The following is a 25,513-nucleotide window of genomic DNA, read 5'->3' as shown; positions in this document are numbered from 1 at the left end:
GAATGTTTTTATTGTCACCAAAAGGGTCATGTGATTGCGGACTGCCCGGTTTTGAAAAATAACCGAAACAGTCCCGGTCACCGTCCCCAAAAATGAAAAGTATGGGTTTAGTCAAGTCTTTGGCTCGTCCGTTGGACCGAGTTATTGATTCAGCATTTGAGAAACCGGATCCTGTCTATGCTCCGTTTATATTTGCCGGTTGTGTTTCCTTAACTGGAGAACAAGCTGATCAAAAGCCCATTCAAATCTTGCGAGACACCGGGGCGGCGCAGTCAGTAATGGTTACTGATGCTTTACCCTGGTCTCATGAAACATATTGTGGCTCGCATGTCATTTTACAGGGGATCGAGACAAAAACAGTACATGTACCATTACACTGGGTCCACTTAGTGTCAGACTTGGTATCAGGATGTTTCTGAGTTGGTGTAGTGTCTACACTGCCAGTAAAAGGAGTTACATTGTTTCTAGGGAATGATATTGCTGGTGGTAACGTCACTCCTGTGTTAGAGGTAGTAGACAACCCAGAAATCAGAATTGCAGATGATAAGCTGGTTCAAGCATTTCCACATGTTTTTCCAGCTTGTGTGTTAACGAGGGCACAATCTCGCAAGCTAGGAGATGTGGTGGATTTGGCTAGTTCCATTTTTGAGAAGGTTGAGGTAGAAGACAATGCACCGAGTATTCCTTCTGCTATGCCGACAGTTTTTACTCCCGTAAAAACTAAGGCAGGGGAAAGTGAAATCGCGCCCCAATTACATGACATTCTTTTGTCTGTCACCCCTGAGAAGGTGATTGAATGTCAAAAGAGAGACACCAGTCTTCGCAAGTGTTTTACTTCGGTAATGTCCATTGAGGAAGCTAAAACTAAGGAGAATGCTTCTTTAACCCTCAATTTGGCCAAGTGTGAGTTTGGGAAGGCTACTGTGACTTACTTAGGGAAACAAGTGGGACGAGGTCAAGTGCGCCCAGTAACTGGCAAAGTGGAAGCAATTGTTGCTTTTCCTGCTCCCACGAATCGCCGCCAGTTGCGCAGATTCCTGGGCATGGTTGGGTACTAGCGTACATTCTGTAAGAATTTCTCGACGGTAGTAGCTCCCCTTACATCTCTGCTTAGTCCTAAGGTACCATTTATGTGGTCCCAGGACTGTAACTATGCTTTTGAGTCCGCTAAAGCGCTACTTTGTAGTGCTCCAGTGCTTGCCGCCCCCAACTTTGACAAACCTTTTAAGTTGGAGGTAGACGCTAGTATAGTGGGGGTGGGTGCGGTTCTCTTGCAGGAAGATGAAGATGGAGTGGATCGCCCCGTCAGTTTCTTCTCCCGTAAGTTCAACTCGTGTCAGTCAAGGTACTCCACAATTGAACAGGAGACGCTGGCTTTATTGCTAGCCTTACAGTTCTTTGAGGTATATGTGGGCTCCAGTTATGGTCTTCACGGACCATAATCCGTTGGTGTTCTTAAAGCAAATGTACAATCAGAACCGCCGCCTTATGCGGTGGGCTCTGATTGTACAAAGATATCATGTACAGATAGCCTATGTGAAGGGCTCGGCAAATGTGGTTGCCGACGCCCTATCACGGGTTTAATAACTGGGTATACGTTGGTTTTTGTTATTGCAAACTGTATGTTTGCATTTTTTGTGGTGGGCATGTTACGTTCCCCAGTTTCTGTGTTGTAGGTTGTGTATTTTCATGTATGTATTTCAGGAAATGGGTTCCTGAAATTCCCCAACAAGCAGCTGATTGGTCAGTGAACATTGATGATTGGAGAGCTGACCCTGCGCCCTCGTCAGGACGCAGCTGTCTCCAATTACCAACTCCTTCTGAAGCTATATAAGCCCCAGTTCTGTTGCTCAGAAGAGAAAAGGGGAACCAGAATTGCTGAGAGTTACAGCATGTTGGTTGTATGCTAAGAGTTTGGTATGTACTGTGTTGTTGTTGCTCTGAGAACCAATTGTAATGTTTTGTGTTAGTTTGTGGCTCAGAGTTTCTTTAATGTCCTGAGTTAGTTTTTTTCTCAGGTTTTGTTGTTGAACCAGTTTGTGCTATTTTTGTTTCATTTGTTCCCAAGGGGGGAAGGGGAAGGCACCTAGGGAGTGCTTAGGCAAGAGGCCCGTGGGCATACATTACCCGTAGAAGTTGACTGTCTATGCACACTAGGAAAGACCTGGGCGGACCATCCCCTGTATTTTGGTTAGTGCACCAGGAGGTGCTAGTTAAGTAAGTAGTGGGTAGGCAGGTAAGGTAGGAGAGGGGGCTTTTGATCATCCAGCCCCTTTTCCCCAAACTTACTGTGCGAATGAATAAATTCCCTGTTAACGGTATTCTCTGCCTTTTGTCATCCTTACTCACACCTACAGTCCCATACCTCTTTCACACCACGGAGAGTTGAGTTGTAGCAGGGTGTTGCGTTCCCTCTTCCGAGAGGCGTGCGTAACAGCTGTCTCATTGTCGTCGGGGATCAGGCCTACCACCGTCATGTCATCTGCAAACTTAATGATGGTGTTGGAGTCATGCACGGCCATGCAGTCGTGGGTGAACAGCGAGTACAGAATGGGACTAAGCACGCACCACTGAGGGGCCCCCGTGTTGAGAGTCAGCATGGCAGATGTGTTGTTGCCTACCCTCACCACTGGGGGGCGTCCATTCAGGAATCCAGGATCCAGTTGCAGAGGGAGGTGTTCAGTCCCAGGGTCCTTAACTTAGTGATGAGCTTGGAAGGCACTATGGTGTTGGATGCTGAGCTGTAATCAATTAACAGCATTCTCACGTAGGTGTTTCTTTTGTCCAAGTGGGAAAGGGCAGTGTGGAGTGCAATAGAGATTGCGTCATCTGTGGATCTGTTGGGGCGGTAAACTCGTGTCACAGGGCAGCTCGCGACTGGGTTTCCCTTTGTAATCTGTGATAGTTTGCAAGCCCTGCCACTTCCGACGAGCGTCAGAGCCGGTGTAGTAGGATTCGATCTTAGTCCTGTATTGACGCTTTGCCTGTTTGATGGTTCGTCGGAGGGTGTAGCGGGATTTCTTATAAGAGTCCTGGTTAGTGTTTGCTCCTTGAAAACGACAGCTCTAGCCTTTAGTTCAGTGTCGACGTTGCCTGTAATCCATGGCGTCTGGTTGGGATATGTATGTACGGTCACTGTGGGGATGACTTCGTCAATGCACTTTTTAATGAAGCCGGTGACTGATGTGGTAACTCCTCAATGCCATCAGATGAGTCCTGGAACATATTCCAGTCTGTGCTAGCGAAACAGTCCTGTGGCAGTCCTGTAGCTTAGCATCTGCTTCATTGGACCACTTCCGTATTGAGTTGGTAGTTCTTGTTAGAGTTTTTTCTTATAAGCAGGAATCAGGAGGATAGAGTTATGGTCAGATTTGACAAATGGAGGGCAAGGGAGAGCTTTGTATGCGTCTCTGTGTGTGGAGTAAAGGTGATCTAGAGTTTTTTTGCCTCTAGTTGCACAGGTGGCATGCTGGTAAAAATTAGGTAAAACAGATTTCTGTTTTCCTGCATTAAAATCACAGGCCACTAAGAGCGCAGCCTCTGGATGAGCATTTTCTAGTTTGCTTATGGCCCTATATAGCTCATTGAGTGTGGTCTTAGTGCCAGCATCGGTTTGTGGTGGTAAATAAACAGCTAAGAAAAGTATGGATGAAAACTCTCTTGGTAAATAGTATGGTCTACAGCTTATCATGAGGTATTCTAACTGAGGTGAGCAGAACTTTGAGACTTCCTTAATATTAGAGATTGCGCACCAGCTGTTGTTAATAAAGAGACACACCACCCCACTTGTGCTTAATCGACATTGCCGTTCTGGCAATGCATAGAAAAACCAGCTAGAATATTATCCATGTCTTTGTTCAGCCAAGTTTCCGAGAAACATAGGATATTACAGTTCTTCAGGTCCCGTTGATAGGATAGTCTCGAACGGAGCTCGTCCAGTTTGTTCTCCAGTGATTGTACATTCACCAATAGAACAGAGGTTAGAGGAGGATTATTTACTTGCCTCCGTAACATACCATACTACCATAAAACTAAATCCTCTTTCTCTCTTTCTTCTCATTGCATCTCTTTCATAGGGTTCTCATAGCTGGACTTCTCTCCCAAAAACAAACAATAACTTGGCCATACCTTCAAAGTATCCTCAGGGGTCTCTAGATAATGGGACATGCTGGACCTACCACACACAGTACCACAAGTAGGGGGGACCGAGGGCCCTGCCACTGCTGCGATGCAGCAAGGTGCCTCTGGAAAGAAAACAGGCGAGACCCAGCCATCAACAGGCCTCTGTTTATCAAAGCAGGTGCTGCAGGCCTGTATGTGGCCGCCTCAACATCTGTTTGCCATAAAAACTCCAGGACTGTATAAACCATTTACGTACATAAATGATGTGGAAATACAAACATTCAAATTTAAACTCAAACAAAAGCTATTCTGGGCATTAAAACTCAATCTACTATTCTGAGGTGTGGGTAAGAATGGGGTCAGTAAAAGCTTTGAAATGGTATGTTTGGCTTTTAAAATCTAGTCAAGCATTGAACATTAGAATTTGGATGATTATGGTTTTGAGAGGGAGACAAAAGCAAAATTAACAATTCAACATACCTACCCACCTGGTTCCTTACAATCTCAATCGCACTCCACACTGCCCTTTCCCACCTGGACAAAAGGAACAACTATGTGAGAATTCTGTTCATTGACTACATTTCTTCGTTCAACACCATAGTACCCACAAAGCTCATCACTAAGCTAAGGACCCTGGGACTAAACACCTCCCTCTGCAACTGGATCCTGGACTTCCTGACGGGCCGCCCCCAGGAGGTAAGGGTAGGCAACAACACATCTGCCACGCTGATCCTCAACACAGGGGCCCCTCAGGGGTGCGTGCTCAGTCCCCTCCTGTACTCCCTGTTCACCCACGACTGCGTGGCCAAGCACGACTCCAACACCATCATTAAGTTTGCTGACAACACAACAGTGGTAGGCCTGATCACCGACAATGATGAGACAGCCTATAGGAGGGAGGTCAGAGACCTGGCAGTGTGGTGCCAGGACAACAACCTCTCCCTCAACGTGAGCAAGACAAAGGAGCTGATCGTGGACTACAGGAAAAGGAGGGCCGAACACGCCCCCATTCACATCGACAGGGCTGTAGTGGAGCGGGTAGAGAGTTTCAAGTTCCTTGGTGTCCACATCACCACAAAACTATCAGGTCCAAACACACCAAGACAGTCGTGAAGAGGGCACGACAACGCCTTTTCCCCCTCAGGAGACTGAAAGATTTGGCATGGGTCCCCAGATCCTCAAAAAGTTATACAGCTGCACCATTGAGAGCATCCTGACCGGTTGCATCCCCGCCTGGCATGGCAACTGCTCGGCCGTAAGGCGTTACAGAGGGTAGTGCGTATGGCCCAGTACATCACTGGGGCCAAGCTTCCTACCATCCAGGACCTCTATACTAGGCGGTGTCAGAGGAAGGCCCAAAAAATTGTCTAAGACTCCAGTCACCCAAGTCATAGACTGTTCTCTCTGCTACCGCATGGCAAGCGGTACCAGAGCACCAAGTCTAGTCCAAAAGGCTCCTTAACAGCTTCTACCCCCAAGCCATAAGACTGCTAGAAAAATTAATCAAATGGCCACCCGGACTACTTTTTACACTGCTGCTACTCGCTCTTTCTTATCTATGCATAGTCACTTTACCCCTACCTACATGTACAAATTACCTCAACTAACCTGTACCCCAACACATTGACTCGGTACCGTACCCCCTGTATATAGCCTCGTTATTGTTATTATATTGTGTTACTTTTTTATTTTGTTTTTACTTTTAGTTTATTTAGTAAATATTTTCTTAACTCTATTTTCTTAAAACTGCATTGTTGGTTAAGTGCTTGGAAGTAAGCATTTCAAAGTCTACACCTGTTGTATTCTGCGCATGCGACAAATAACATTTGATTTGATTTGGTGTAATAATCTGAATTGTTTATGCCTTTGACCAGTGTTTTTTGTATCACGATCATGCATATCACTTAACATCTATTTAGTTACTCTCTTTAGTAATGTGAATGCGAGATAACATCTATATCCATCACTCACATGTTCGATTGGGGAAAAAGTATAAACTGTTGCTTTTGGCATCATCCAAGCCCAGCCATAAACCACAGTTCGTGCTGTTTCCCCTTTTTCTTTTGGTGGCAACAGGGAATTTATGTGGCAATGAATTCATCTTACGGGCCTGCCCATCTGCCCAGAGCGTCTATTGGCAACGATTCCAAAATGCTGCATATTGCTAATGTGACATTGAACAATAAATGGATGAAATGCTATTCCTTCAATAATTGCACCAATACATCGTAGCCACACACACACACACAAAATTACTCCAAAGCCAAACAAACGGGCCAATAATAGTCAGGTGAGTTAATCAAACATCTACCACCGCATAAAAATGCTCATATTAGTGTGACTGGAAATGTAATCCAAGGAGACACTCTCATCAAAAGATTTGCAAACAACACATGAGTAAATCTTTGGATGCTTTGAAGGAAAAAGCAATAGTGCTCTAGGGTTGAATATCTGGACGGCTGGGCTGGTCCCGGGCCTCCTGTGGGTCAGGCTGTTTTCTCTCTACACACAGGGCACCGCTGCACGCCCCCGCACCAGCCAGTCTGACGTGAGCTCACTGTGCGCCGTTTATTTTTGCTGCTTCGTGTGCGGCAGCCAAAACTCCTCTCTCTCATCCAACATGGTTTGGTCTGCTACTTTTTACTGTTTTGAGGTTGAATTTTCTGTTTAGCTATTCTCTCAGAGAGAATCTTGCCCTCTGTCCATGTAGAATTGAGTGTTTGTTTGAGGTTGAGCACATATTTGTAAATCTATAATGCTTATGAAAGACATGAGGTCTGGGGTTAGAAAAGCAAGTCCAAATGTCAACACAGAGTACAATAAGGAACTTGCATGCTTTAGGGATAAAATGATCCACATTTTATCTGCTCTTTATTGCCTCTTCAACACATTATCAAAAGGTAGACTGGACATGGGAATTAATGTATTAGCCTACCTGTAAATTGCAGTCACTGTACAAACAGTGGCCATTCAAAATGGCTAGTAGCAGGGATGCTGAGTCTTATTAGGAAAGTGTCAAATGACCTGTTGAAATGTGCTTCTACATGAGTTACAGTATCTCTGATTCGATAGCTACTTTACAGCACTTTCCTCCCTGGTCCTTCCAGGCAGCAGTTGCCAGAGGCAGCAGGTCAAGGGTCAGGGGTTGTCATCATCCTCTACTTTACCTAATTACAGGAAGAGAGAGAGAGGGGAGTTTAGCCTGATGCTGCTGCAGCATTTCCCCGCATCGTCCTGATGGGAGCAGCGTGGCAGCAGTTCAAAATCCTGTTATGGAAATATTTAATATTTAATACATCGATTAACATTAACGACTCGGGCAGAACTGTTTCAACAATTCCATTATTATTTGATATCTCTCCATAGAGCGATGATGGGTGGTATAATGAAAGGTGGATCTCTATTTCAACCTTGAAGGGGTTGGGCAAAGTGCCAGTAATGAAGATGTATTAAACCTTAATGTAGCTTAATGTAGCAGGTGTCATATATATAATGTCCAGAAGCTCTTTCTAAAGCATTATATTCATCTCTACTACCTTAAAAGCCACTAAATCTTCTGCGCTAAGTTAGTCTGGCTATGATTCTCCTCCTATTAATCGATAGAAAAATTGTTAACACACCTTCACTGGGATCCATTAGAGTGTCCCTGGGTAATAAATGTGCCGATGGTGCTTGGGGGGGGGGGGGGGGGGGGGGCAAACTGCCTGCTGCACTCAGGTTAATGGCCAAAGTTGAGGGAAGTGACCACTAAATCTGCAAGGACACTAGATTCACACTGGCTGCTGAGCTTCTATCACTGGCAAATGACGATGCCTAAGAGCTCAGTGCTAATCAATTGTTTCTGTGGGAGAGGAGAGGAGGGAGAGAGAGAGGGAGGCCATGCAGGCTGCTCTGTGAGGGAGAAGAGAATACTTGTGCCACAGAGAGAGAGAGAGAGAGAGAGAGAGAGAGAGAGAGAGGAGGTAGAGAGAAAAATGGAGGTGGTCATACTGAGAGACTGGAGAGGGGGGGCATGCGTCAAGTATGATTCATTTAACCTCAGTTTGTGTCCATACGAGGCAGTTTCATATAGGTTGAGATTTTGTAGTGATACAAAGGCCATTTATCACTGTTGACGGCCTGGTAGTGGGAGAATTGCTTTAATGTAGCCTTTCAGTACTCTTGAGAATGACCTCTCAGAGAGGAAATTACTAAATGTTACTCACAAAATGTACTTATAAAAATTCATCCCCTTACATATTTCCCACTCTGTCATAAGTAATATTGAGCTCTAATGATCAGTGGGCTTCTGTGGAAAGGAGGAAATAGATGCCATCTGGAAAGATTTTCACCCACCACAATCAAGGCCAAAGTAAGCCATGAAAAACGTAATATACACACTCGTTATAACACATTTTTGGAACCATTTTCCATAGTCTTTCCCTGCAAGCCTGACACTTTATGGAATCCAACCAGTTGTCATATAACCCGGTCCAGTCACAGTGCATCTCCAATGCTAGAACTTAGCATCATCCCCATAATGTAATTCAGTTAACCTACAGAGAGAGAGAGACAAGCCCAGGAATTTCTCCAAGACCTCTTAGCAAAGCTATTATTATTGGGATGAGTCAACTTCAATACATCACGCTGTAAAAAGGCCCAGAGAAGAATATCAATAGCTCTCCACTTTCCACACAGAACAGTGGAGATCGGGCCAGCCGCTTTACTTTATCCACACTTCCAGCTGCTGTGAAAACGAGATCAGTGGGAAGGTGTATGTGACAGGGGGTAATTAAGTCACATGGTGTAGCCAAACCTGACGGGAAGAGAGAGAAAACGCCAGAAGTAATTGCATTTACTTGATCTTGTAATGTGGCCCATCATAACTGCTAATTCAATTGTACATTCATTCTGCCAACTCCTCACCATTAAGCACACATTTAATTGCTTCCATAAAGCTTTTAATATGAGGCACACAAAGCAGAGGACATGACACCACCCACATCACTGCCCATCCGCAAACAGCTGTCCTGTTCCTGTCTTGCCCCCGAGCAGTCACCACGGTGATAGTGGCCAGCACAGATTTTAAGGGGGACTCGGGGTGTGTGTGTATGTGACAGCAGGGGGGTATCATCGGACAGCCCAATCCTGTTACTAATACATCATTATTAGATGAGCATTTAGGGCCCATTTCACAGTTGTAATTCAAAGGAGGGGAGGCTAGATATCGTCCTGGCACAGGAAGAGACTAGAGCTGTAATTTGAGCCTGACAACCCCGGCTATTGTTGTGTCACCATACCCACTGCTCGTAAGGAATGTCTTATCTTGTAGCCAGGCGCGAGCTTAGCGCTGCTACACAGAGTCTTCCTGATAAGGAGACAAGCACAGAGAACTGAGAGAGGAGGGGAGGAGGAGAGCGGAGGAGAAGGAGGGGTGACAATATCCCCTGTTCAGGCAGGGACCGTATTCCTGACAAGCAGAAAGACATACATAAAAGCCAAACAAAGCTCCCGAGGAGACAGACCATCAATACCCAGAGATATACACAATCATTATCGTCCCCAAACAAAAGGCTGGTGTCAATTGCACCAGTGTTATGGAGCAGTCTCTCAAATTAAAACCTTGTCTGAAACCGCATCTGATGGCAACATCTATTTAGTGGCCATATTTTATGGGCCATACCAATGAAAAGCAATAGCTGTTTTATTTAATGTATCTGCTCCTGCCAGCTGCAAGGGAAAGGCTCTTAATAGGAGCTGTCGATCAATGTCAGCGTCTGGGCTGAGGGAACGAGAGGCTGACTGTAATAAACATGAAGGGGAGATAACACCAGGCAAGCAGGCACAGAGAGACAGGGCCCTGCTGTCTGCTACTGATCACAGCCTTGTTAACCTACACCACAACTGTCCCGTTTGTCATCTTATTTTGTAACACTCATAATTTGTCACGCTCGATGGTTATCAGGGGGCTGCCCTCTCTTGTCGCTCTTAGCAACCACTCTTTTTTCTCTTTCGGCTGTTAATTCACGCTCTGAAAGGAGGAAGGTATAATATAGGGAGAGAGAGGATTGGAAGATGGAGACCTGTAAATAATGTGCATTATCTCTGAAATAATGGGTCTGAGCTGATGTCACATATTGGTTTATGAGGTGTGTGTATGTGTGATTTGTGTTATTCTAATAAGAGTCTCTAGGTGTCGGTGATTGGACATTTTGGACATCTGTTGACTCAAGATTCAAGATTGCTGGTGTCGATGTTCAGACAGATCTATGATTTCTGTTGACTTGCAAGTTATCATTATCGCTGCTTTAACATTTCTCTCCTTGTGGATTTATTGGAGTTACTGGGTAAGTAATGTTCCGATGCATCCATCACTACAGCAATGTCAATAAGATGTAGACGACTAACACCCCACTGGGCACAAACTGGTTGAATCAATGTTATTTAAACGTAATTTGTCAACGTATTGTGATGTGGAATCTACGTGGAAAAGAAATTGGATATGAAATAAAAATCATCAAAATCAACTGTTGTTTTGAGGGTAAAATTTCAACCACAGGATTATATAATCATGGTAACCAAATTTCAACATAGACAAACCTTGTATAAAATATGTTGGATTTTTTCCTTTAAAACAATGTCAGATCTTCAAGCTATATCCACTATCAGAAAAAAAACTACAGGCTGGGCAGCAGCTCCTACTGGAGAGCTGAGCTATCTACAGCTACCCTTTGGTCTCCCATCCAGGGATTTTACCAAGCCCAGTCCTGCTTAGGAATGATATTTGCTCCTGACTATTACCAATGTGCTATCATGAGAACGGTCGTTGAGTGAGCTCCACTTAAAAACTAAATAGATTCACTGTTGCTATTGAAGTCATTCCAAAGGGTAGGTTTAACAGAGAAAATTAAATGTGAACTTTATCACTCATATATCATCAATGATGCTATTTAGGCCTATATAGCATTTGCAAAGTAATTAACAGCTATTGATTCAATTCAACCCAGGGATCAACTAAAAATAGACAATACAATAGGCCTAGGGTTTCAAGCTTGGTTGATTTAAAATGTAATGATATTTAGTGATATTGAATTGTGTTTGGTTGTCAACACAACCAAATGCCAAGAGTGTGCAAAGCTGTCATCAAGGCAAAGGGTGGCTATTTGAAGAATCTCAAATATAAAATATATTTTGATTTGTTTAACACTTTTTTGGTTACTACATGATTCCATATGTGTTATTTCATAGTTTTGATGTCTTCACTATTATTCTACAATGCAAGAAATAGTAAAAATAAAGAAAAACCCTTGAATGAGTAGGTGTGTCCAAACTTTTGACTGGTAGTGTATATAAGTATATATATATTTTTTTTTTGTTGAGCTTACAGCACCTGGTAGTCCTAGGCGGTCTCCCATCCCAGTACATTTTTACACTTTAGTCATTTAGCAGACGCTCTTATCCAGAGCGACTTACAGTTAGTAAAGTGAGTGCATACATTATAAAAAAAATAAAAATAATCATACCCCCCGTGGGAATCAAACCCACAACCCTGGCATTGCAAACGCCATGCTCTACCAACTGAGCTACATCCCTGCCGGCCATTCCCTCCCCTACCCTGGGCCAATTGTGCGCCACCCCATGGGTCGTACTAGCCAGGCCCGACCCTGAACAGGCATGTTCAGGGTGTTATGGCCTCAAGCATATTGTTTTGAACAGTTTTTATCCCCAAATTAGGTACCTTAGCTAATCTCTGCAACTCCTCAATGGACTTGGGTGAGGCTGAGTCACACAGCTGGCCACCTACTTATCATCACACTGCTCGCTTAACCTGGATGTCAGCCGCACCAATGTGTCAGAGGAAACACAGTTCGACTGATGACCGGAGTCAGCTTGCATACTCCCTGCCCTGTCACACGAGCACGATGAGCCAAGGAAAGCCCCAATGGCTAAACCCTCCCTTACCCCAGATGGCGCTGGGCCAATTGCATGAAGTCCTACGGGGCACTACAGCCTGGGATCGAACCCCAGGCTGTAGGGGCGCATCAGCATTGCGGTGCTTTTGACCACTGCGCCACCCAGGAACCCTGTATCTGTATCTTCTGCTTGTGTAGTTCCATCTGTGCCACTGAGTCTGGCTTTAATTCCAGTTTGTCTACAAATGAATGATTGATAGGTTGGATTCACGTCTCCAAAGTTTTTGGTTGAGATGGAGACGTTAATTTGTAGACAAACTGGAATTAAAGCCAGACTAAGTCAGTGGCACAGATGGAACTATCCCAGCAGAATATAAATGTCCTTCAAATGTTGATAATTGGTTGCGTTGACAACCAAACACAATTCAATATCCCTTTTGAAATACAATAAATAGCCAATTAACATGTCAACAAGTTATATGTTGGATTCACATCTCCAATTCAACCAAAAATAAAAGTTAAACAATGGGATTAAGCCAGTGGCTTAGATGGAACTATTCAAGCAGTAGATACATATCCTTTAAATGTTGCTATTTGGTTGCGTTGTCAACCAAACATAATTCAATATTACTTTTGTAATAAGGTAAATAGACATCCATGGCCTCATTTTGAGGTTACTGTAAATATAAATGTCTTATGTAATTGTATAAAGTGTGCATGTTCAAGATAGCATGCATAGGTCATCGCAGGTCTGTGGAGATCTTCACAATGTGGTATCACTTTCACCATGTACTTTTAATGCAATCCAGATAATTTGGTTCTGCTATTAGATGAAGCACAGTGATACCATATTAATCGGTTGCATAAATAAACAGAATATCTAACATTGTATTTCCATTAGAACTTTGTTGTGCTTTTAAATGATTGAAAGCACAGTGATAACACATTGGAAATTCAACTAACTTTTGCTGTATTTTTGAGTGGGTGAATATAGGTTGTAATCTCACTGACCAACATCTCAACCAAATATTTTAACCAATTATCCACGTTGAAATGACGTGGTGTGCCCAGTGAGACCTCTCAATGCCTGTACTAATGATACTAACTAAAACAATTAATTTGAACATGGAAGGGATATGTATGTGTGTGTTTGTGTGTGTTTTGGGGAATCCACTTTTCCTCTATCCCTGTACTCTCCCTCTGCAACCTCTGTTGATTAGAGCAGAGGTACTAGCTTGGTGGATAATCATGCAGCAGTGTTCAGGGTGCAGTTTTAATCTTTATAAAAACCTTCACCCCAGTCCCCCATCCCATCCCATCCCACAGGAGGAGATTAAATGCTTCTTCACATTACTAATGTCAGCACAAAATGATTATCTTTTCTGAATAATTTATCCCCAGCCCTCCGTAATTTCCTTATCTCTCCCTTTTTGCCTCTTTTACTGTGCAGGAGACGGTAAATGGCTGTTAGTCTTCAGAAAACCTATGGATCGCCGTTTCCATCAATCAATTAAAAAACACTTACCTCACACTCAACATGATTTATATCTTGTTAATAGAATTGTCTCACTATATCCCTATATTATTATACTCTTAATTCCATTAGCTATTTGCTTAAAGCTCTTTTTAAGGCTGACCTCCAAGAAGAGAGATAGGGGGATTAGTCTAATATTGGCCAGAGAACAGGGCCTCTTTCTGGGAATGGTGTAGGTCAGGGCAGGTAGAGGGCTTTGGATGCCGGCCCACTCTTCACTAGCCTCCTCATCAGAAATACTGTAGTCTACTTTAGCCCATGTACAAAGTCACTGAACCTCAAAGGGCAGATCCACTAGGAATCACATTTACTGTATGACATTCAATTATACAACCCCCTCAGTGAACAAGACTGGTTCCCCTATTTCACGTTGCATCATGGACTGCGGATAACATGCTGAGGTATGCAGAATGTCTAACAGTCAATAGAGATGGTATTAAATTATCTAAATGTAACTATGGAGTAACAAGAAAAATATATAATGATAACTGATCGCTATCAATAGATATTTGCCGTTGGAAATCTAGCCTACATCATTTTTCAACATAAACGACTTTACAATAATGTTTCCAGATTCTTAGCTACATGGCTGCCAGCTACACTATTCACCTCCACAGGGTCTACTATGAGCAGTGCTAACTTAGCATTTAGTCAGATGCCCTTGACACAGTTGCATGTAAGATACATTTAAATATTCATCATGCATTGCCCTACAGACCCTTTACTGTCCTCTGCCCAATACCTCAGGGGCCCAGTAGCACTGCCTTAAAAAGGATGAGTTAAAAACTACCAGCAAGTGTCATTAAATAATCAATCATCTGCCTCCACCTTGATTGCACTCATCTATTACTTAAACATGTTGCATAACATTTCAATACATTAGGAGAGAATTAATAGGGACCGCATGGTGGTTTGGCTCCTTTGGTTTTACAGGAATTCAGTGGCACAGCTAATGAGGATCAAACTGTATCTCACAACCTTTGATACCAAACTGCCCATCAGTCAATATCAAACAAAAAGGTCCCTCCACCTTCCGCAGGGGAGAGAAACCGTGGAATAAAGAGAGAGGACTTAAGTATCACAAGGTCATTGATAGTGTAGGCTACTTTGCAGTGGTCTGAGAATTATTAATACACAGATCTGCATTGGTGGTGACAGATCCTGGGGGATATCATAATAGTTTCACCCAGCCAATATCTAACTGTATTCAACTGTATATGATCATATACAGATGTAGGATCTTAATTTCAGCCAGTTTGCTGCAGCAGGAAAAGAATCCTGCAGCAACAGGAAATGTGAATTATTATGTGGATTATACTTAATGGACATTTTTGTAGGGGTTGAAATTTCAAAGTGGAAATTACAAACTTCCGAAGCCTTTTCAAACCTCAAATACACTACCAATGTTACATTTCCTGCATTTCAGGAAAGTTCTCCTACAACAGGGTGATCCAATTAAGATCCTACATCTGTAAGATAAGAGACACCAGTGTAGATAATACAGAGCATATGATGCCACAGTGAACATTTCATCCTGCAGGTTTATTTTGTCTACATTATATTATACTGTAGCTATAGATCACAATTCCCACAAAGATAGTCTTCCTGAAACAGTGGGGTTTGGGGTATCTAACCATCCAGCCTGAGGATCCGATCAGTACAGTAACAACAGAGCCAGCAGCACCCTGTGGCGTGGCTAAGGAGAGAGGGCCAGGGTTCCCAGACTACAGCACAGCCAAAGCCCCGGCCAAGCCCTGGTCCACTTATTAAATTAGTCTAAATCTTTATGGCATGATCAATAGCAATGTGTTTATTTTCCTGTGCAGTGTTATTCATTAGAAATTCAAAGAGCCTTAAAGAGGCTCATTAGGGTGTGATTTGCCGGGGCAGCCTGAGACGTATGGGTCCTTTGTGAGGGAGGCAAAAGTCCAGGGAGACAGGGGAGGGCAGATGGCTTTCACAGGACAGGCTAAATATAGAGCGCCTCGACCGAGGCGTCACTCTCTGTTCAGCCTGTGTGGCTCAGGGTCCCCCACAGGTTCTGAGAGAGAAACATGGACACACACGTATGCACATGGAGACACTACAGACACAACAATGTATGAACACACTTATAGAAATACAAGCAGGTGTATGCACAGATACATGCATGATATAGTTACATACTGTATGCAGGAACTTAATTTGACCAGTATTGTCACAGCAAAATAATCCTGCAGCAACAGGATTTGAGCGTTTAGTCCATTCACACTTTTCCGCCGATGCAATGTTGCTTGATCGGTGGTTAGGCTATTAGCTGGCAAAAATTACGCTACATGAAATGTGCAATACTGTTAATATAACTGTGTGTTTGTGCAGGTTTCCAGTGAATTTATGCATTTCCTGCAGAACAGGAAAATTCTCAGAGTGATCAAACTAAAATCCTACTAGTGTACAGCTACACACACATGCTCACACTGTTTTTGTAGATGCAGGACATATTGTATAGAAGCAGTTGACATAAGATGAGTTGTAACCAAAATCATTTGCAAAAAACTGACCTAAATGTACTGCCTACATTTTTTTTGTAATTTTCACAATTTATTTTTCTCAGGTTAAAATTATGTGAGGCATAATATTAGATATGATATTATAGTTACAGTTAGCATATCCGTGTATCTTGGAAACAGTGGCAGGGACCATTAATCTAGTGTAATGCTAAACAAAGCTAGTTTGACATTATCACATTATTGAGTTACCATTATTTGGTGTACAGTAGCCAGTCCCTCAGATAATTCAGCCTAATTGAATGAAAGTGCTCAGACCTGATCTGACTGAGGAGATTGAACATTAATTGACATTTGCTGAAGCCAAACAAAGGACACCAAAGCAGTAATGCTTAGTTAAAGACGTTAAAACACCAAATTAAATTAATAAATTGTCCTTTTCTATCCCTTATTGTTTTGAAAATGAATTAAACAAGTAAGGGGCCCGTGTAGCTCAGTTGGTAGAGCATGGCGCTTGCAACGCCAGGGTTGTGGGTTCGATTCCCACGGGGGGCCAGTATGAAAAAAAATGTATGCACTCACTAACTGTAAGTCGCTCTGGATAAGAGCGTCTGCTAAATGACTTAAGTGTAAATGTAATCTATCTGGAGAACGAATAAGGACACACTAGGATGACCATTCCTTTGGATTTATGGGAATTAATTTAAATCAATATTCTCTTGTATGATTAGAGTAGTATCACGGTAAACCTCATTTATACAAAAACAGAATTGAAAGAGATGCTCTCTGTCATAGAGTATAGGGAGTGGGAGGGTCCCTTATTCTGTCTGTCCTTCTCTCTCCAGTTCCAGGCTGCTATAGATATTATGAAATCCCAGTGCTCCCACACCAACTGATTTTAAAGACAGCATGATTGTGGGGGTTTGGGATGAGGGGTTAAACTGGTAAGAGCATGTTTGCTAAGCCGTTTGAAGCACATTCTCATATGGGCGGCGGCAGAGATGGGGTCTGTGGAGGGAGGCACATTTCTCCCCCTTTCCCTTTCCATTTCAGTGCACCTGAGTGCATTGATGGGATGACCTGGACTTGATCTTTGAGGGCAACATGCCTGATGGTTCCTGCAGATTGATAAATTGATTCAAAACTATTACCATGGTAAAAAAGCAATAAGGTCATAAAAATTGCATCGGTCCAGCTAGATAAGTAAATCCCAGCTATTTTGGGGAGACGGGAGCTCGGGACAGGATGGGCAGGCCGGGCATGAGGTGGAATGAGAGAGCGAGAAATGACTTTGAAGAGCTCATCATCTTCAATCTATTTTTCCTGCCTCTGCTCCATGCCGCCGCATAGAGGCACTTCATTACAGGGGAATAACTGTACACAGCAGGCAGAGCTCTGGCCAGCCTCCTGCTCCCCCGGGCCCCCAGGGGGCTCTAGCTGGTTAATACCTCATCACTGGCTTCATTGAACGCTTTAATCTGCGCTGCTGTGATCAATAGAATCCCTCTGTAAATTAAAAGAACCATTTCGCGTAATCAACCCTGTTAGTGCTCATTCTGAAAACCATTATTTGTGGAAGGTATTTAGGGGAAAATTGTCACTGTGACAAGCCCCCCATGTCTTAGACCCCCCCCACCCCCCACACACGCAGTCACCCCCCCCAGACCCAGGCCACTCATGCTGACAAAGATTATCGAAGTACAAGGTTTAGGAGGAGGGCCAACAAGGTGGACAGAGAGGTTTGTGTGTTGGGGGAAGAGGGGTTCAGAGGGATGGGATGGGGGGAGGCAGGGGGGGGGGGGGACAGGCAAGAGGACAGGCAAGAGGTTGAAAGAAGAAAAGAGAGTGGGATGGAGTGGGAGGACAGAGTATGTTGGGAGAGAGTAGAAATGGAGTGGGATGGTTATATGTGAGAAAGAAGAGAGAGTGGGAGATGGAAGAGAGGATAGATAAGTTAGGAAGGAGGGGACGTGCCCCGCCTGCTCGTGCCTCCCGACACATACACACCCGATGGGGAAGAAAATGAAATTTTCCAGCCCGCTATTTCTGCAGCAAATTCAATTACTGTAGGCACTTGTACAAAGAGCTGTGACTTCTCTGGGCCTGAGATTGGAAAAAGCTGATGGCTGATGACAGTGAATAACAGGACAGGATTTGACAGGACAGGTAAAATGGTGGAAAAGGGACAGAGAATATATTGCTCTGGAATGGACAGATGGACAGATGGTAAAACAGTGAAGCACAGGGGAGGTGATGGTAAAATCAAATACAATCAAATCAAATGTTATTTATTGTATTTGCCACATGTGCCGAATACAACAGTGAAATGCTTACTTACAAGCCCTTAAGCAACAATGCATTTTGAAAAAAAAAAAAGTGTTAAGTAAAAAAAATTAAAGCAAATAACTAAAGAGCAGCAGTAAAATAAAATAACAGTAGGGAGGCTATATACAGGGGCGTACCGGTTCAGAGTCAATGTGCAGGGGCACCGGCTTGTTGAGGTAGTTGAAGTAATATGTACATGTGGGTAGAGTTAAAGACTATGCATAAATGATAGACAGAGTAGCAGCAGCGTAAAAGGGGGGGGGGGGGGGCGGATGTTGCCTGTAACAGTCCTGTAGCTTAGCATCTGCATCATCTGACCACTTTTTTATTAACCGAGTCACTGGTGCTTCCTGCTTTAGTTTTTGCTTATAAGCAGGAATCAGGAGGATAGAGTTATGGTCAGATTTGCCAAATGGAGGGTGAGGGAGAGCTTTGTATGTGTCTCTGTGTGTGGAGTAAAGGTGGTCTAGAGTTTTTTTTCCTCTGGTTGCACATTTAACATGCTGGTAGAAATTAGGTAGAACGGATTTAAGTTTCCCTGCATTAAAGTCCCCGGCCACTAGGAGCGCTGTCTCTGGATGAACGTTTTCCTGTTTACTTATGGCCTTATACAGCTCATTGAGTGCAATCTTAATGCCAGCATCGGTTTGTGATGGTATATAGACAGCTACGAAAAATATAGATGAAAAGTATCTTGGTAAATAGTGTGGTCTACAGCTTATCATGAGATACTCTACCTCAGGCGAGCAAAACCTTGAGACTTCCTTAGTACATTTACATTTAAGTCATTTAGCAGACGCTCTTATCCAGAGCGACTTACAGTTAGCGCATACATTATTTTATCGAATACATATTTGTTTTATACTGGCCCCCCATGGGAAACGAACCCGCAACCCTGGCGTTGCAAACGCCATGCCCTATCAACTGCTCTACATCCCTGCCGGCCATTCCCTCCCCTACCCTGGACGACGCTGGGCCAATTGTGCGACGCCCATGAGTCTCCCGGTCGCGGCCGGCTGCGACAGAGCCTGGATTCGAACCAGGATCTCTAGTAGCACAGTTAGCACTGCGATGCAGTGCCTTAGACCACTGCGCTACTCAGGAGAGTACTGTGGTCCTCTGTAGCTCAGCTGGTAGAGCACGGCGCTTGTAACGCCAAGGTAGTGGGTTCGATCCCCGGGACCACCCATACACCAAAAAAAATTATGCACGCATGACTGTAAGTCGCTTTGGATAAAAGCGTCTGCTAAATGGCATATTATATTATTTACTAGATTTTGTGCACCAGCTGTTGTTTACAAATATACACAGACCGCCATCCCTTGTCTTACCGGAGTCAGCCGTTCTATCCTGCCGATGTAGCGTATATCCCGTCACCTGTATGTTGTCCATGTTGTTGTTCAGCCACGATTCGGTGAAACATAAGATATTACAGTTTTTAATGTCCCGTTGGTAGGATAACCGTAATCTTAGGTCGTCCAATTTGTTCTCAAATGATTGAACATTGGCTAATAGGATTGATGGAAGAGGCAGTTTACTCGCTCGCCGTCGGATCCTTACAAGGCATGATAGTGAATAAGGGATATGTATCATTTGGGACTATATAGTTTAAAACAGTCTAACAGTCATGAAATACCATATCAAACAACAGCATGTAAGAGTAAGTAGTTTCAGGACAAAATAAGTTATTGCTTATCTTTTACTGCAATATAGTGAGAGGCTATATGAAATAGCACATGCTAGCCATGATAAATCAATAGTGTATTCTGTGTTGTGGTTCACGGCGAATATCACCATTACACAATTAGTCATCCACCATAACCCTCCTCTTAAAGGGATATTTCGGAATTGATCTACTTCCCCAGAGTCAGATGAACTTGTGGATACCATGTTTATGTCTGTGTGTGCAGTTTGAATGAAGTTGATAACTAGAGCTAGCACAATTGCTAACTAGTGCTAGCGCAATTACTTCCAGAATTTGCGCTAATGCATGCTAGCAGATACCCATAGACTTCCAGTCATTGCGCTTATGCTAGTTATCTTTGCCTGGCGAAACTATCTCTAACTTCCTTCATACTGGACACAGAGACATACAAATGGTATCTGCAAGTTCATCTGACTCTGGGGAAGTAGATTAAGGGCATCACTGCCAAAATCCCAAGGTATCCCTTTAAGATAAACACACCTGAAATGACTAATTGAACGCACCCACGCAGACACACATGCAGATACGGACGCACGGAGACGCACCACAGTGCAATAAAGTTCATTTGAATCCAATTCCTTCATAGTGAGTTTCATGGTGTAGTATTGCATTGAATTAAAATGATATTTTCCTGAACAAAGGGGTTGACTACTTTGCAATTTGTGGATTTTTTTTTTGAGACGGAAATTCATGCGGCTCAACTGCACAATATCGAAAACCCATTGATGTGGTCTTAGGCTTTGTCTAGCTTGGCTAGCTACTGGAAAATTAGTAGCCGGTCGTGTAATCCTGATCGCCTGTTCCTCCTTCCCATTGTGCTCCAGTTTAATTTATCTTTTTTTCAGCAACAAAGCCCTTGGAATTATCCACAAGGAAGAGGGGATCTATAGCATTTGATTCCAATTCCAACAAAACCCTGAGGGGGACTTCATAAGCACCGCAGCCTCTCATGTTTCACATGCAGACAGACAGAGACAGGAGAGAAAAGCTATTAAAGTTGTATCTTAAAAGGTCAATAACATTCGGTGTAATGACTCTGACTATTTAATCCAAATATATGGGTCTGCCGCTAAGCCCTTTCCTGACATTGATAGACTTGAGTGGCAGTGAAGGATCCCCCTGTCAAAACAGCCCTGGCTGAGAGGTAATGAGAAACGCCACTTGAGCGTAAAGTCTCAGCGGCCCTTAACGATACGATAGGTGTCACAAAAGGCATTGTTTCTCCTACTAATCAGTGGGATTGTCTGGCTTCAAGTGGTATGTCGTGTGTGTGTGTGTGTTTGTGTGTGTGTGTGTGTGTGTGTGTGTGTGTGTGTGTGTCTGTGTGTGTGTCAGGGAGGGTGAGTGGCGTTGTGCTTTGGAGATGGGCGGATATGTAACTCTGTCTGTCCAGGCCTGAATCTTTGGTGATATCATCTCTCCCTCTCCCGGACATCTAATGTGATATTTGCTCTTGCCCTGGCCCCAGAATCCGGTGTCAAGCCAAGCATCTCATCTGCAATGTAAGACAATTTCCGCACATCTGAAAAGACACTGTCTCCAGTCAATACACTATAAATTGCTCTTGGAAATTGGATAATCTTAACTAAACGCTATCCGCTCTCCTCCTGGGGTTCAGAGGGTAATCCAACCTTTTTTAATAATTTGTATGTTTAGTTGTTTGGTCGATCTACCCTGCACTTATAATGTCTCATCGGCGAGCCCATCAATCAGATTGGGCGTGACAGAAATCTCCTGCCACAATATTACAGGTTATTATGTTGGCTGAAGCCTCTTTTCTCATTTTCCGAGTGCACGGCCTGGTGCATAATCTAGCAATTCATCCTCACCCTCTCCGTCAACAAGTGTAGCAGCCCCCCAATCCCCCCTACTCCCCCAGTCACTCCCTCTGCTGATGAAACACTGTTCATCTCATACTCTACACACAACAACCGCCAGACAACCAGCCAGTCAGCCAGCCAGCCAGACAACCAGACAGTCAGCCAGACAGACAACCAGCCAGTCAGCCAACCAGCCAGCCAGCCAGCCAGCCAGCCAGCCAACCAGTTAGTCAGATAACCAGCCAGACAGACAACAAGCCAGCCAGCTGGCCACAAGCCAGTCAGCCTCAGAGCATAATACCAGCCAACCAGACAACCAGCCAACCAACTCGCCAGCCAGAAAACCAATCAGCCAGCCATCCAGAAAACCAGTCAAACCAGACAGCCATTTCAGACTCCATTTTTCAGTTGTTAATTATTTGATCAGATGTTCCTAATGAAATGATTACATCAATTTATTGACCTCAACACTGCAACTTGTTAAAGCCAGTCGAGCGCAGACAGTGCAGCAAATTACGGTACATTGTCAAAAGTGATTCTGTAGAGACAAGAATTTAGAGGGCAACCCCAAAGCAGTCTGTGTGTGTTAGACAGTAAAGCTGAAGAATAGAGAAAAACATGATTTACGTCTTTCCCAAGGCTCTGATCAAAGTCTGAGAGCAAGTGTGTTGGTTTACTGGTTGCCTTTTCCCTCTCACACAGCATCGTCTTAATGAAATGGGATTTTACTGGTTATATTTCCAAAAAAACACAGTTTAGGAAACACAAGTGTTTTTTCACAATGGAATTTGTAATAAAACAGAAAGATGAAATTAGTTGTGTTATTTTTCTGATCTGACATAGCTTCCTGCCGCTGCGGGACTGTCAGGATCGTCTAAGGAAGCGGACCAAGGCGCAGCGTGTTTAGCGAACATGTTGACTTTATTAAATTAAAGCAACCACGAAAACAACAAAACAAATGACGATAGTGAAGTCCACAGTGACAATGACTGAACATGGAACAAAAACCCACAAACACAAGGTGAACACAGGCAGTTTAAATATGGCTCCCAATCAGAGATAACGAGCCGACAGCTGACACTCGTTACCTCCGATTGGGAGTCACATGAACAGACAAGACACTACAACCAAAACCAAAACACAACCAAATGAACACACCCTATACCCAACACAACCAAATGAATACACCCTGGCTCAAACCACACAGTCCCGGAGCCAGAGCGGGACAGTACCCCCCCCTAAAGGCGCGGACTGCGACCGCGCCTCAATACGGGCTAAACAAGGGAGGGCTGGGCGGGCATACCTCCTCGGCGGTGGCTCTGGCTCCGGCCTTGATCCCCACCTCCTCTCCAACCCCCCAAAGTACCCCTGGTCCTGTCTAGCCCCGCTGGCCGGAGCCGGACTGACGACACGCGCCCCTGGCTTGGTGCGTGGAGGACGAACGGGCCTTACCAGGCTGACGACGCGCACCACTGCCTTGGCGCGGGGAGCAGGAATGGGCCGGACCGGGCTGACGAAGCGCACCCTTGACTTGGTGCGGAGAGCGGGACCGGGCCGGACAGGGCTGACGAAACGCACCACAGACTTGGTGCGGGGAGCAGGAACGGGCCGGACAGGGCCGACGAAACGCACCCTAGGCTTGATGCGTGGAGCCGGAACGGGCCTCCCCAGGCTGACGACTCGCATCCCTGGCTTGGTGCGAGTAGCAGGAGTGGGCTGGATCAGGCTGACGGCTCGCACCCTTGGCTTGGTGCGAGTAGCAGGGACGAGCTGAACCAGGCTGACGACTCGCACCCTTGGCTTGGTGCGAGTGGCAGGAACAGGCCGGACCGGGCTGGCGACGCGCACCGTAGGTTTGGTGCGAGTGGCAGGAACAGGCCGGGTCGGGCTGGCGACGCGCACCGTAGACTTGGTGCGGGTGGCAGGAACAGGCCGGACCGGGCTGGCGATGCGCACCGTAGGTTTGGTGCGAGTGGCAGGAACAGGCCGGGTCGGGCTGGCGACGCGCACCGTAGACTTGGTGCGGGTGGCAGGAACAGGCCGGACCGGGCTGGCGACGCGCACCGTAGGTTTGGTGCGAGTGGCAGGAACAGGCCGGGTCGGGCTGGCGACGCGCACCGTAGACTTGGTGCGGGTGGCAGGAACAGGCCGGACCGGGCTGTGGAGACGGATAGGAGGCCTGGAGTGAACAGCGGCCACCACCCGTCCTGGCTGAATGCCTACCCTCACACACTCTGTGTGAGGCATCCGCACAGGACGTACAGGGCGGTGTACCCCTGGCCTGGTGGCCTCCTGGATTCGCCCCATCTTTGCCTCCGTCGTCCATGCCGTGTGCCCCCCCCTAAAAATTTCTTGGGGTTGCCTCTCGACCCTCCGACGCTGCTCCCACGTCCAGGTTGCCTGTTCCTGGACACGCTGCTTGGTCCTGGTATGGTGGGTTTTTCTGTCACGATCGTCTAAGGAAGCGGACCAAGGCGCAGCGTGTTTAGCGAACATGTTGACTTTATTAAATTAAAGCAACCACGAAAACAACAAAACAAATGACAATAGTGAAGTCCACAGTGACAATGACTGAACATGGAACAAAAACCCACAAACACAAGGTGAACACAGGCAGTTTAAATATGGCTCCCAATCAGAGATAACGAGCCGACAGCTGACACTCGTTACCTCCGATTGGGAGTCACATGAACAGACAAGACACTACAACCAAAACCAAAACACAACCAAATGAACACACCCTATACCCAACACAACCAAATGAATACACCCTGGCTCAAACCACACAGTCCCGGAGCCAGAGCGTGACAGGGACCTCAAAGACATTTAATTTAAAACATTTAATTTAAGCATTTGAAAATATGACTAAATCAAATGAGAGATTAAATGTTGACAGATGAAATTGTTGATTTCATGCAATATTTTATTTATTGCTGTACACATTCATATTAGATTAAATCAGCTGTGACGACCTTTTTACGGACGCGTTCTCTGCCCACACAGATAGGGCTAAAGAGAAATGAAATGAATTGAAACCTTAAATGGTATAAATGATCCATAGGCAAAATCTCTTAGAAGATTTATGATACAAGTTTTGATTAGTGCTTTGCAAAACATTGCTTTGATTAGTTAGCACTAAGAAAAAAGAAAATGAATGTCTTTATTTGAATTGAAATAAAGTCTTATCATTTGGTATTTAAATAAGACAAATGGTGACAGGGATAAAGTAATGACTCTGTCTTTATGCTGGCCTTGTGTTAATAGGACTTTTATCTATGTTCAGGATATTAATAACAGAAAACTGTGGGAATTAATACTTTTGATCATTAAGAGTTCAGAGATGAATGAATGGAAGCAGTGGGGCAAGTCGTTATAAAGTGTTAGGTAGGGCCTAGTAGTCATTAATAACATAGTATTAATACCTCTGTGATGTCTTGTTGATAATATTCAACCATTTAATGTTCATATTATCAGCAAATGGCAAACAAATGGCCTCATTAAAGAAAAAAATGAAACAATGTATTATTCCTCTGAGGTGTTGACTATCCTCTCTGTCCTGTAAGAACACAGCTTTACCAGACCCCTGTAGCATACAGCCTACCTTCCAGCCAAGCCAACCATTCTCCTCT

Source organism: Coregonus lavaretus (genome assembly GCF_964263955.1).
Source record: "Coregonus lavaretus genome assembly, chromosome: 4".
Classification (NCBI taxonomy): Eukaryota; Metazoa; Chordata; class Actinopteri; order Salmoniformes; family Salmonidae; genus Coregonus; species Coregonus lavaretus.
The sequence above is the reverse complement of the archived record's forward strand: the minus strand, read 5'-3'. Positions refer to the sequence as shown.